Source organism: Cordyceps militaris (assembly GCF_000225605.1).
Source record: "Cordyceps militaris CM01 unplaced genomic scaffold CCM_S00006, whole genome shotgun sequence".
NCBI lineage: Eukaryota > Fungi > Ascomycota > Sordariomycetes > Hypocreales > Cordycipitaceae > Cordyceps > Cordyceps militaris.
Window position 1 is genome coordinate 2,606,699 of NW_006271974.1, and position 16,576 is coordinate 2,623,274.

The window sequence follows — 16,576 nt, forward strand, 5'->3', positions numbered from 1 at the left end:
ACGTTTTATAATTAACCTTAATTTATTTAAGAAGGCTATTATTTAATATATAGACTTATATCTTATATATTAGAAGATTTATAATATCCTATAAGATAACTATAGCTATAATATTCGCTCTTAAACACTATAATGCTTTTTATAAACTAACTATATTTACTTATAAGTATAAATAAATAACTAAGATAAACTTACTAAACGTATCTAAACGTTATATTTCGCCTAGAACCTTACTAACTTTAATATTTATAAGTAACTACTTAATAAAGGTTTCTAATTATTACTATTTTAAGTTAGCTTAATCTACTACTAGTAAAATATATACTAATAATAAGATATTATATATTAAGATATTATATAAGAGTAGGTATAAGTATATCTCTAGAATAATTTTACTACTAAGTAGTATATAATTAATAATAGCTAAATATTCCTTATAGTATATATATATAAGGCTAGTATTAATATTAGCTATAATACTTTATATAAGGTTTATTATAAGGTATCCTCTAAAAACCTTTAGGATTATTAGAAATAGGTAGAAATACTATATATAGACTTTAAAACCTATAGTCTTAATTAGATTTAGTCTATTAATAGCTATAAAAAGCTATAGCTATAGGGGTTTAAGATTTATATAGGAATTAATATATATTTATATTATATTACTTAGTTCTATATTAGTATTTCTATAATAACTTTATAGAGTATTATATAGTAATATATTACCCTATTAAATATATAAAAGATAATACCTACTTAATTATAATCTAATTATAGTAGTAAGACTACTATTATTATTAGGCTATACTAGTTTCTCTTTTAAAATAATATACTAGTATAATACTAAACTTATAATAATACTAATAAGTTATAATACTCTTAGGAGTTATAAGGAATATCTTAAGAGCTTATATTTATAAAAGTATAGTTATATAGCTAAAGTGTTTATAATATATATATTAAAGGATAGTAATACTTTCTAAGTATTCCTATTAAATATTAGTAAATAAGTAATTATTAATAACTATAGATATATATACTAATATAACTATTTAGATATATTTCTTTATACTTAATGACTATAGCTTATTCTTTATTAATAATCTTATAGATAAGATTATTATTCTCTATTTATATATACTATTAATTTAAAAAGACCTTTATACTTTTATATATAAATAGAATATCTATTATATATATATATAAGAAGGTAAAATTACTAGTTAACTAAATATTTTATATTATAACCTTAGCTATAATACTAAGCTAAATTATAAATTCCTACTACCTATTAATAATATAAAAGTATTAAACTCTATCTTTAAAATATTAAATAATACTATTAATATATACTTATTATAAGTTATATACTAGATCTATAATAGGATTATTTAGTATAAGTTTAGTAGTCTACTAGAGGTAGGTAACCTAGAAATACCTCTTTTTCCTATTTACTTATACTTATATAAGTAACTTAATTAGTATTAAGCTAAAAGAACTCTTCCTAGATTAGCCTTATTAGAGCTAGTTACTAATACTTATATAAGGTTTAATAAATTATTATTATATAAGGATATTACTATTAATATAATCTAAGAGCTTATTATAGGGGAATAACCCTTTTTTTTTATTTTCTTTATTTTTATTTTTTTTTCCTATTTTTATATTTAAAATATAAAATATAAAATAAATAATAATATATAATATTTATCTTTTTAATATTTACTTCCTTATATAAATTAGAAAAACCCTTTTATCCTTTAGTATTATTAGTATATCCTCTTATATAATAGTACTAGTAGTATTATTCTCTATCTTACTAGTTACCTTATTTATAAGCTTTACTAAGCTAGGTAAATTACTAGTAATAGAAGGAGCTTATATAATCTCTTACTTAATATTAAGCTTTAAATTTAATATATTTAGCCTTTAAGTTATTACTTTCTTTATTAATAGCTTTATTTTATAGGATAAAGCTTATAAATTAGTATAAACCCTCTTTATTATATATAAACCTATTATTAGTTACTTTTAATTATCTAGATATATTATTAAAAGATTAATTATAATCTTCTTATTTAATTAATTATACCTAAGTGCTATTAAGAGCCTTTTAATTATTATTATTTATTAAATACTAGTATAATAATTAATAATACTTAAAGGGGATTCTAAGATAATTATAACCTTAACTTCTTACTTTTTATCTAGTAATACTAATAATATAGGATTAATACTATCTAATATAATTAATAATAGTATATCTCTATATAACTAGTATTTAAACTATAGATAAGTATATTATTATAATATATATTTATTAATATAGTTTAGACTAGATATTATCTAGGGTATTAGAATATTCTTAATATATCTATTTTTAATTATAGTATTAAATAGCTAAAGTATAAATATAATACCTTTATTATTTATTTTTAGCTAAGTTATAATAAAACTAGCTTATTTTACTTATATACTATCTAAAATAGTACTCTATATTATAACCTAACTATTAATAGAAGGGCTTTAAAGTATAACTTAAGTTAAAGGTATATCTATATTATTTATTAAGTTAAGTATAATAAGGTCTTTATTATTAATTATAGTTAACTTTATACTTAAAATATTATAATTACTTAGAAAAGGCCTTTAAATAGTTTCTTCTATAGGTAGTAGTAATTCCTATATAGATAGATATAATATTAAGTAGTAGTAAGGATATATATCCTAGTCTAGATATTACTATACTAACTCTTAATACTATATACCTATCTTTAGGTAGTATTTCTTTATTATAATAAGTATTAATATTAATTAAGGAAAAAGGGTTATATAAAGTTTTTTCTTTTATATATAAACTATTACTATTTATATCTAGCTATAATATTTAATAAAGTACTAGTAAATATACTTAAATATATATTTAGTTATATTTTATTTAAATCTTTACTTATTTAATAAATACTATAGTAATCTATTACTATTATACTTATATAATATTATATATACTTACTATATTTAGTATATCCTTTTATATAATAGGAGAGTATAGTTTAGCTATAACTATTATTAGTTAATAATATATATAAGTAGTATTATATAATACCTTTTAAAGAGTATTAGTATACTTAAGAGGAGTATATATAGTTTATATATATATTCCTAGCTAGCCCCTAAAGCTAAATATAGCTAGTAAAGATATAACTATAATTTTAATATTTTAAGTAAGCTATCTTATATTCTTTACTATAAATATAAATAATTATTACCTTAATATTCTAAATATATAATAGATTTAATAATTAGCCTTATCTATAACTATATATTAGTATTAAATTTAGTTAAAGTAGGTATATAGGTATAGACTATTTATATATAGTATTAAGCTATTTATTTATAAGAATATTAGCCTTTATAAGTACTTAAGCTATTAACTCTTTAGTATTATTAGGCTAAGCTATAGAAGCTATAATAACTAATAATACTATATTTATAATAGTAATTAATATAATAAAAAGAGTTATAGATTTATAAAATATAATTCTACTAGTAAATAGTATATATAGCCTTAAATTATATTCTATATTATATAAATGTGGATATTGATATACTGAAAATAATTATATACGCTTTTGGTGTGTGCCTAGTGTGTAAACCCCGATATAAGCATGTAAAATACGTTTTAGCGACAACTCACCTATAGGCTGCCGTAGGAGCGCAGGCGGGTGGCTGCACGTCAGAATGGATGCAGTCGGTCTGTCACGTGCACGTGCACATACAAGCACTACTTAGGGTATAAGCCACCCACTTAGCCTAGGGAATACATCATCATCTTGCCGAACTCTAGTGCCTAATAAAATGGTAGTAATACTAGTAGGATTATTAGAGACTATTAAAATTTATTAAATTTAAAGCTCTTATTAATAGTAATATTTATTTTTATTTTTTCTTTTTTCTTTCCTACCTATAATTAGCTATAGCTAATATACTAGACTATATCCCCCCTTAATTTAATTTAAACTATATCCCCCCCCCCCCCTAATACTAGTATTATAAGAGTAGATCTAGCTAAGCTAGTTAACTTAAATACTAACTAAAATATACTAACTTTAGTAGGCTAAGTAGTATATTAATACTAAGCTACTATATATAGAAATAGATAAGGGTTATCTAGCCTATATTATAAGCTAGCTAGCCTATACTATATATATATAAGACTAGATAGATAAGTAAGAAGAGATTCCTTTTAACTTAGGTATAGTATATACTATTTTAAAAGCCTAGAGAACTTATATAAATATATATATACTTATAAGAAACTATATAGTCTTTATAAAGTAGCTTATTTACTAAGCCTATATAAAGCTATCCTTAATAAGACTTAAGCTATATTAAGGAGGAGAATAAATATAATAAGAAGAGTAGGAAAGGTAGGAAGTAGGAGGATAAGAGGAAGGAAGCTAGGTATATATATTTAGCCTACTAGGTACCTTTTTAATATAAAACTAAACCCCTTCTTATCCCTATTTAACCTTAATACTAGCCTTCTTTTTAAATTTTATTACTAGGCTTAGAGAAATTAGCTTATCCTATTATATATAAATAGATACTAGATAATAAATAACCTTAAATCTTTAAGTAAGTTATTAATAAGTAAGCTAGATAGAGATAAGAAGTATACCCTTTCTAAGCAACCCCTTACTACCTATATAGGATATTAGTATACTCTCCTTAGTAGCCTTAGTATAGATAGCTACTATTATAAAAATAACCTTAGTATATTACTATAAAAAGATACTAGTAGTATCTATAGTAGTATTAATAGTAGCTAGTAAGCTTAAGCTAATTAAACTTTAAAAGAATAATATTAATTTCTTTAATCCTAACCTTAAATATTAAGATAAATAAGGAATTAGGTAGGTTATAAAAGCTAGTAAGGATCTAACCTTTATCTATATTTATATATTTATAAACTAACTTAAATAGTATATTATTAGCTATAGTAAGTAATAAGTTAAGGATATTTAGGTTACCTATTTATATAGTAAAACTACCTAATAGTATAATAGCTACCTTACTATAGTAGACTAGTAACTACTTTATAATATATTTATAGAGAATATCTATACTAGTCTTATTAAAAGATAATAGAAGCTAATAGTAAAAGCTACTAAAGACTTAGTAAAAGCCTAATATACTTTAATAAATATATATAATAGCTATAGTATTAAAATATATACCTTATAAGTATTAAGAGATATATAAGCTTATAAATTAGGCTAGTAGGTATAGCTTTAGATAGTATATAACTCTTTTAACCTAATAATCTATAGTCTATTACTATTACTAGTATTAAATACTATAGCTTTATAGCTTATAATAGTATTATAAGAATAATAAAATATAATAAGAGATCTTATAAGGTAGAAGTAGAATAATATACCTTATATACTATATTTAGATTAAGTAATATAGTACCTATCTAGGCTATATAATATCTATAGCTAGTCTTATAATAGATAGTAAGAATAGTAATAGTTAAATAGCTATTAGGATAGCTAGTAATCCCTACCTCTAGTATATATATAGTAAGACTAAGGCTATATATAGTAGCTATAGGATATAAGGAAGGCCTTATAAGTAGCCCCCTCTAGACTATTCTATAGTAATATAGGTATTTTACCTTAAGCTATTAATAGTATATAGAATATAAATAGCTTTAGAAAAAATAGTAATAGCTATAGTAAGTATAGGAATAATATATACCCTTTATATTATACTCCTTACTAGCTATATAACTAGGGAGGATATAATTAAAGTAATAGGCTATAGTAGATAGTAGGTATATACTAGTAAGATAAGGAAATAGAAGATTAAGGTATAACCTAGGGAGATAACTAGTCTATAGATATACTATTAGAGAAGGAAGAATATAGCTTAGTAGATTATTTTAATAATCTATAAGCTATAATAGTATATACCCTAGCTAAAGAGTTAGAAGAGACTATTAATACCTACTTTATTATTACTATATAAGGTATAACTAAATACTATATCTATAGCTAGGCCTTTAGTTCTAGTAATAGTTTATATAAATATATATATATAGCTTATCTAAATATAGTTATTAGTTTAAATAATTAAGATTTTACTTACTTTAATATTCTTTATAATAACCCTCTTATAAGTATATATATTAAATATAATATAGTACTACTAGCTATATATTATATCTCTTAGAATATATCTCCTAGATTATAACTACCCCTATAGATTATTTAAGTAATAGTTATATATAGCCTAATAACTTAAGTACTATAAGGTTCTAGCTAGTTATACCTATACTTCTAGGTCTGCCTAGACCTAAATATACTAGGTATACTCTATAATATATATACTAATACTAGCTCTAGCACTATATTAGTAGATAAGAGATAGCTAGCTAAGAACTATCCTAACTTAACCTTATTTATAAAGGTATAGCTAGTATAACTATATAGTATAAGGTAAGCCTAGTATATAGTAATAAAGTATATATACTTTCTACTATATCTTCCTAGTATATAGTAGGATAGTATACTAGCTATAGTATATTAAATAATTAATATAACTATAGTACCTAAGCTAAGAGCTAATATACTACTTAGTATAGATATATTAAGGCTACTATAAATAGATATATTAATTATATAGTAAAAAGTAATCTTATATAGCTACTAATATATAAGTATACTAATAAGTATATAGGCTTAAGTATAATATAGTATAGTAGTAGTTAAAGCTAACTTATATATTATCTTAATACTAGGAGAGACTATATTAGTACTAGTCTAATATAGCGCTACTAAAGGCGCTAAATAAGTATAGTATATATATAAACCTTAAATAATACTTAATATTATAGCTTTCTTTATTATAATATAGTAAGATATATACTATATACTAGTATATAATAACTTACTAAAGTATATAAAGCTATATAAATATATAAGGCTTAGGTAGCTATACCCCCTATACTTAAAGGCCTAGGTATATACTATTAAACTATAGTAAGCTAACTTAGTAATAAAGCTAGTAGTAGTTAGTAAAATAGAAAATAGTAAGTTTATTATAGTACTAGAAGCCTTTAAGATAGATATAATTATATATCCTACTAGTATTAATATCTATTATAATAGCTTATAATAGTAAAATATAGCTTTATATAGGCTAGTTATAAACTATATAGTATTCTTTAAGAATAAAAGCTTTACTATAATACCCCTAGAGGAATATATATATATATGCCTAAAGCTAGGCTAGGAAGAGATGTTTTTATATTACTATAAGGTATACCTATAGGGTCTTAAGGAATAGAAGATTATCTAGATAATAGTTAATAATCTTATTACTAAAGGTAAGCTAGAATATATATATATATAGGTACTATTTATATTCCCTATCTTTATTATTTAGTAAGGATAAGGTAATAAGAGGAAAGGTTATATAGTAGTAGATATAAGGCCTTTAAATAAATAGGCCTTAAGTAATATATACCCTATATAATAATAAAATACTATTATAAGTAAATTAGCCTATACTAAGTATATTACTATTATTAACACTATAGTATTTTACTATTAATAGTAACTATATCTAGATTTAATATAGGTATTTATAATTATTATATATAGAGGCTAATATATATTCTAGGTGCTTATTATAGGCTATAAGAATAGTAATACCTATATATAGTAGTATATAGATAAGATTCTAAGATAAACTAAGGGCTTACTATACTATAACGATATCTTTATAGGGTCTATTAGCTTTAAGGAATACTTATATTATATTTAGGAAGTTTTTTAGGTCTTACTATATAGTAATATATTAATTAGATTATAGAAATCCTATATTATATATATATTAGTTATTATACTTAGATAAATAGTTAATAGCCTTAGCCTTAGTATAATAGATAATAAACTAGCTATAGTGTATAAGCTTAAATTTCTTATAATACTAAAGGAATTAGAGATACTTTTAGGCTTTACTAAAGCTCTAAGGTATAATATACTATACTATACTATAATTATAGAACTATTATAGGAATATAAGACCTAGCTATAGTAAGCTATAAGAGTATAAAAGATAGTAACTATACTATTAGGTAAGGTATATTATATATAATAGGCCTAAGCCTAATAGTAGGCTTATAAGGACTAGGCTAGTTAGAATATACTATCCCTTCTAATATAAATAGAGTTATATAGTTTTAAGTAACTAAAGATAGCTTTTATATAGTACTATACCTTAGTATACTTTACTATATATAGGTAGTTATTTTTTAATATTAATATAGTAAAGACTAGTATTAAAGTTATAGTATACTATATATAAGAGATAGCCCTAGCTAGTATTACTAAGGATAGAAAAGTAGTAAGCTACTTACTATATATAATAATTAAACTAGTTATATTTTTTTCTTATATATTATTAAATAAGGAAAAGAGGTACTAGGCTATAGAGATAGAAGTATATAGCTATATCTAGGTGTTAAGAAAGCTTTAATATATAATTAATATAATAAATAAGCTACTAGTAATATACTTTACTAACTACTACTTTATTATTTAACTAGATAAGTAACTTAATATTATTAATATAATAAGTAGATAAGTTATTAATAAGAAAATTATATAGGCTATAGAGTATACTAATAATATAGATATAAGAGTTATATATTATAAGGGTATAGACTATATTATCCTAGATATATTAAGTAGGCTATCTATATAGCCCCCTTATATAGACTTAAAGTAGACTAGCCTATTAGATAATATACCTAATAATTATACTAAGCTATAGCTTAATAGCCCCTAGGTAGTATACTATATAAATAAGAACTTCCTAGAGGTATAGCTTATAATAGTACCTATACTATATATAAGCCTTATTAGTATAAGCCTAGAATTTAAAGAGTAGCTATATTATAGATACTAAGAGGACCTAGTCTAGATATATATATAGGATACTATTATATATAATAATAAGTTAGCTACTAATAATAAAGCTAAGTTCCTATTTAAGATTAAGAATAGGCTTCTATAGAAAGTAGTTATAGATTACCTAGATAAGCTATATATCCTATATACTATAGAATAAGATATTTTTAAGGCTATCTATACTAGTAATTATATAGTATATAATAAGCTTAAACTAGTACTAAGGTAATACTATATATATAAAGGTAGTAAGTATTTTTAAGAGTTCCTATAGTATTATACTAAGTGCTAGGAATACTATAAGTAAGTATATATACTATATAGGAACCTATAGCTACTATTACTAGCGCCTATACTATACTACTATATCTTAATTAACTTTATACTAATACTACTACTTTTAGAATAAGGGTATATAGTAATACTAGTAGTAGTTTATAAATTTAGTAAGTTAGTATTAGTAGCCCCTCTAAAGGATATATCTAATATAGTAGAGGTAGTATAAATCCTACTTAATATACTATTTAATAAAGGCTAGGGTATTCTTAAGATTATACTCTTAGATAGGGACCTAAAGTTTATAGTAGTATTATAATAGTATATATAGAAGTAGATATATATAAAGCTTATATATACTATAGTATACTACCTATAGATAGATAGCTAGATAGAATAAGTAATCTAGATAATATCCTTAGCTATCTAAGTCTATATTACTAGCTTAGAGAAACTAGTATAATAGGAATTAATTATACTATAGTTAATCTTTTAAATTAATAGTATATAATATATTAATAAGGTACTTACTATATAAAGTTATTAAGGGATTTAACCCTATAGATATATTAAACTACTTAATTAGTAGTATACTAGTAAAACTAAACTATAAGGTAGCTAGAGTCTTAGTATATAATGCCTTTACTATTACTATAGTAATAATAAAGAATTACTATAACTAGTAGTATATAACTTACTTTTTTATAGTTAGTAATATAGTATATCTTAAATTATATAAAGGATATACTATAGCTAATAACCTAGGGTGTAAATTTAGGAAGTAATTTATAGGACCCTATTATATTATAGAGTATATTAGCTATACTATATACTAACTAGTACTACCTACTATATTATATATCTAGCTAGTAATTTTAGTTAACTACTTAGAACTAGTATATAGGTTACTAGTAGAATCTAATAGGCTACTAGTAAATATATAGATAGCTATTAAAAAGGCTAGTTATATAACTCTATAGACTAGAGAACTATATAAGTATACTATAATACTTAAGCTATTATAGCTTTATATAAAGGACTATAAAATTATCTAGATAATAAATAAGAAGTATAAGGATAGTATATAATTTTTCTAAGTATAATATTATAATCTAGATAAAAGTTATAATAAGTAGTTATTTACTAGAGAGCTAGGTAAATATATAGTAATAGTATTAGAAGATTAGATATTAAATAAGCGCTATTTATTATTAGACTACCTAGTAATATAGTGTTTATAAAACCTCTTCCCCCCCCCCCCTAACTTACTTATTACTTCCTTTATTTCTTAGTATTAATATTATTACTTTTCTTAGTAGATAGCTATTTCTTTCTATCTTTTAATTTTTATTTCTTATTTATATATATAATAAGGTAAGCTTATTAGTAAAATATAATATAATAAGCTTATTAGTAAAAGTAGTATTATATAAGGCCTATAAGTATAAGAAGATAAAATATTAGGATTTACTTAATAACTTAATAAAAGAAGAAGGCTTTTATATATTAGCCTCTTATCTATTAACTATACTAACTATACTAAGTAAGCCCCTACTAATAAACCTTAAGCTTATAAAGCTTTACTATATATAGATATTAAAGGATATTATAAATCCTATACCTATATAATATAATAAAGTTAATTTAAAAGCTCTATATAATATAGTAAGTAAGCTAGTAAAGCTACCTAACCTACTAAATACTAAATTCTAGCTATTACTAAGAGCTTTTATTATATAGTAGGTATTATACTTAAATTAGAATATCCTACTTATAGTAGTATACCTTAAGTAGTATATATTAGGTATATAGTAGCTATATACCCTTAGCTATAAAAATACTAGTAATTTACTAATAACTAAGTATAATATATTAAAGCTAAAGATACTTATATAGATAGTAGTTACTATAATAGTTTATAGTATAGATAAAGCTTATATTATAAAATAATATCTAGAGGATAAGAATCTTAAGAGAATACTTATAGGAGTTAAGCCTTATATAACTAAGTTTAATATAGTATTAAAGATAAAAGAATAGGTAAAGGATTATATAGCTAAATTAATAGTAAAGCTTATAGTGCTTTATAGTAAGAAAAGGAGATAATAGAATAATAAAGTATAGAAGGTAGAGTTAACTAATATAAAGTAGTAAGGGCTAAAGATTATTAAAGATATTAAATAAGTTAAGTTAGTAATTATATATAGTAGTAAAAAAGAAAACCTAGGTAATATTAGCTACCTTACTTATATATAGCTATAGTAAATACCTCCTTAGCTAGTAGCTAGGCTACTACCCTCTATTATATAATTAAATAGCTATATTAATATTAGACTAATAGTATTATAGAGAGTAATAAGGTATAATATTATATTAGTTAAAATAGAATATAAGTACTTATATAGCTTATAGGAGGATATATATAATATAGTTTAAAGTAACTTATATATAATAAATAGGACTAATATAGCTAATATATTATAAGTATATATAGTTAAAATATAAGGACTTATAAACGCCTTAGAGAAGGATAATAATATAATATACTAGGAACTTACCTACTTAAAAGACTTAGTTACTAGAATAAGTATTACCCTAGTAAAGCTATACTAAGATACTAGGTAGTTAGTAGTACTACTACTTATCTTTATAAAGGTAGTATATTTAGAAAGTAATACTAAATTACTAAAAGGCTATATAGGGGACCTAATAGTTATTATAAGAAGCTTAGCTAATATAGTATAGGACTAGCTTTAAAGACCCTAGCTAGGTTAAAAGATAGTAAAAGCTATAAATAACTAGGTTAATAGAGTTATAGCTTATACCTCTATAGATAAGCCTAATATAGTCCTATATAGTATTAATTTTATATACTAAATAATAAAGATAAGTATAGCTATTATATAATAGGAGGTTTTATCTATATAGTAATATATTAATATACTAATAGAGATATAAAAGGCTAGTAAATACCTACTTAAAGCTATCTCTATACTTAGATATAAGCTTCTTAATATATAGTATATAAACTATTTAACTACTACTATTATACTAGAGGTTATATATAAAATAATATAAAAGAAAATAGTTAATAGTATTAGTATATAATCTATAGAATAAACCTATATAGCCTTTAGTATATTCTACTACCCTAGTATAGTAAACTATACCCTAGATATCCCTATAATAAAGGGCTTAGAGAGCTATATATACTAATAGGTAGAGTATATATTTATATAATAACTAATACTTAAACTAGAATTTAACTATAACTTTATATAATATATAATAATAAAGAAAGTAGATATAGTAAGTATAGAACTACCTATAGCTAAGATAGTAGTAGCTATTAAGGTAGTAACTAAGATAATAAAGCTAAAAGCTAGATAGAAGTTACTAAAGCTAGTTAAGCTAGTTAAGCTAGTTAGGCTAGTCTAGAATAATAGGCTATTTCTAGACTAAAGGTAGTATATATTTAAACTAGATAAAGGTCTAAGTATAGAGTTATTAGTACTAGTATATAAGAGTAATATAGATAAGTTAAATATAGAGGTACTAATACTAGTATAGGAGGCTATATAGCTAGTATAGAAGGATAATATAAATAATATAGATATAGAGGAGGATTAAGTATTAATTAATTTATTTTTTTTAATTTTTATTTTCTATATATATATATAAATGCTTATAATTTAGCTTTACTTAGGAGGAATTATTATTAACCTCTTTATATATAGTAGAGTGTAATTAGTTTCTATCTATATATAGGGTAAGATTATTTAGTATTATTTAATAGTAAGGTCGCTGCTATAGGCGATAAGGTATATTGTCATGTGTATGTGCACATATAAGCACTACTTAGGGTATAAGCCACCCACTTAGCCTAGGGAATACATCATCATCTTGCCGAACTCTGGTGCCCAACACGGTCGACGAGGTATGTAGGTCATGGACGAACGACTTGATAGGCGGATGAGGGAGACGGAGACAGGACGCCACGGACGCAACGTGGTGGGGGGACGGAAGTGATGTTGTGTGGCGGTTGCATCTGATGCTGCATGTTGGAATGGAGGGCGAATGAATGGCAGGTGATGATGTGTGATGAAGTGCAAGGCTGTGAGGGTGACGATGATGGCGATGGTGTTTGTTTGCAAGTTTGTAGAGGGCGATGGTGTTTGCAGATGGCGAGGCCAATGCCCGCCAGTTCACCCAGGTACCAGTCCAGGGGATGACCGAAACCAACATCCGCTGAAATCCGCCGGTGCGCGCTGTGGAGTACAGTACCTGTGTAGGGTAGGTGCAAGCTACAGGAAACATGGTTTTCTTGTGCAGCCTTGCTCTCGGACAACCCGAATCCAGAGGATAAAATTCATAATGTGGCAAAATGGTAATAATTCGTCTTATGTATAGAAGCTATATACGGATACGGGCATGTATTTCTTGACGCTTATCCCTGGCATTCCATCACTTTTCATGTCTTCTCAGTGGCAGATGGTGCGCATCAAGACCAAACCCATCGGTCCTCATCCACGGCCGGGGCCTTGGGGGGAATGCAAGCTTGGACAGGCGCCGGCTCAGGTGTTGCCTCGGGAGTAGGCTCCGACGAGAGCTGTGAAGTAAGCGTCGATGTGGACTCGGGCTTGGCCGATGGCGTGGGCGCGGACGAGGGCGTGGAGAGCTTCGGGGTGGACGCAGAGGACGTCTTGGACACAATCTCAGATACAGTCTGAGCGGTTGGCTTTGAAGTCACCTCGGAGACCGACACGGACACAGTCTTTGATGTCGGCTTGGACGTAGTCTCGGAAACAGTTTGAGAAGTCGGCTTCGAAGGCACCTCGGAGACGGAAACAGATGTGGCCTTCGAGGTAGTCTCGGAAACAGTCTTTGATGTCGGCTTGGACGCAGTCTCGGAAACACTCTGAGAAGTCGGCTTCGAAGGCACCTCGGAGACGGAAACAGACGTGGTCTTCGAGGTAGTCTCGCGGACAGGCTCGGGTGTTGGCTTCAATGTAGGTTCAGCGACAGACTCAGACACCGACTTGGATGTAGGCTCCGGCTTGGGCTCAGGTGTTGGCTCAGGCGCAGGCTTCGACGAAACCGGAGAGTGCTTGGGAGCGCCGGGCGCGGGGTTCCTCGACCGGAGACACTCATCCTCGCTGCCAAACGTCTCTTCCTTGTACTTTGCCCAAAGTCCCTTGCGGCAGTATATCACCGTGCCGACGCACGCCTCTGACTGGCCCTCCGTGTTGCCGAGAAACAGCGGATTCCCGCAGCTAGCCAGCGAGTTAAAGTTGGGCTGCTTGAACGGCTTGAGCCCCGGGTCCTCGCGCGAGTCCATGCACGCCTCGCCGCTCGCAAAGGTCTCGCCAAACTCGGCGTAGAACCCCTTTTGGCAGTAGCTGAGGGTGCCGACGCACGCCTCCGACTGGTCCAGCGTGTTGGCGCCAGACAGCGGGTTGCCGCAGCTGCGGATGCTGAAGTCGGGCTCCCGGAAGGGCTTGCGCGGCGCCGGCTCGCGCGCGGCCACGCACTCGGCCGCGCTGCCGAAGCGCTCGCCAAACTGCGAGTAGAAGCCCTTTTGGCAGTACTCGAGCGTGCCGACGCAGGCTTCCGACTTGTCATCCGTGTTGCCGAGGAACAGCGCGTTGCCGCAGTTCTGCAGCGAGGAGCTGGCATCCGGCTGCAGAAACGGCCGCAGGGACGGGCTCTGGCGGGCGCGGAGCGGCGTGGCGCCGGCGAGGCTGGCGCTCGCAGCGAGCATGATGGATACCTTCATCTTTGCGGCGGGTGGGAGGTAGTAGTGAATTAAAAGAGCGTGAGTGAGTCGAAAAAGGTCGGACTTGAATGAATGATCACCTTGTTCGGGCTTGGGTCGATCTGGATGTTAGTTTGGGCGCCGCCGGCCGGCTACTTTATATCTCTTTCTTGTTCGGATCAAGCTTCCGCCTTTTTGCTATTACGCCCCTGTGTGTATTGCCCTGCGAGTCATTGATGCGCAGCTTTTCGCCTTGTCTAATTTGATCCATTCATTATTAATACTTTCGACCACGCGGTAATAATATGCCATGGTCATCTTCTCTCACAGACTCCTATAGCAGAACGACTCCACCGTGTATCAGGAGTGGATGTTCCTTCCCTGCGCCTCGTTGCAACATGATACGCGCGTTTCCCGCACCTAGATGGAGAGAAACTGGAAAAGAGACGGGGTGCTGAAGATGTTTTGTAAGAGATCAACCGAGGCTAGCTGCGTAGTTTGTCGATTGGCGTCGTGATTACGCTTCATGTTAAGCATGCTAGTATGCCTTAAAAGGGAAGCTGTAGGATGCATGATATCGAGAGTTCCGGCATTGAGTTTCATCGTAATGGCCTGATTCAAACCAACCCCTGTCCCAATACATTGATGGACCCCAATGTCCAACTTTGTTCGTTGGGACGAGCGACTCGTGACACTGTTGAGCGGAGCCTTCGGAGCACAGCGAGATGAAGCCTATCCACAATTATGCGGCCATCCCTCAGATCATATAAGCTATAATGCAACAGGAAAATCCAGAGTTGTGGCGGCCGGCAGGCTCAGCTCGATTCAGCCCAGTCAGGGCCACAGCTGGTTCATAACAGGATGGGCTGTGTTTTGGGACTTGCTCACCTCATGACGCGCGGCGTGTTATAGGTCGCAGCGAAAAGCAGTGATTTGATGCTATGAAAGAGCTGTAAAGCTACGTTACGTAGGAAAGCACTGCCATATGTTGTGACAGGAGTGTTGCATAGTAATACCAAGAGGAGCTGGACAAGGTACCCAAGCACAAACCAACAACACCAAATGAGCAAAGAAAGCATGCTTAACTGAGACTAAGCTACATAGTACCGATTCATACTACTAGACGAGCATCATCACTGTACTACATTCACATTTCATCAGGCCGTCCATCGCCCATGCCCCCCCCTCTGCCCAGGTCCTACCACGTGCATTCAATCTCAGCCGTGGGCCAAACCTGCCATTTGTCGGTATTACAGTAATAAGCCGCGTCGAGCGAGTAGCACGTCTTGTGGCCCGAGGGGTCCCACCAGTGGCCGCGGCCGCGCTTCCAGTCGAAGCAGACGGAGTGCGTGCCCGAGCAAATCGAAAAGGTCTTGCAGCCGCCGTCAGAGATTTCAAAGATGCTGCACCCGCACTGGCCGCTCCACCGGAGAAACGTCCTCCAGTGTTTCGCGATCGTCCATTGGGCCGCAACGTCGACGCCGAACCGGCTGTCCGGGCAATCATCAATTGCGATGCAGCCCCGCGCCGACAGCGTGTTCAAGGCCTGGCTGGCCGG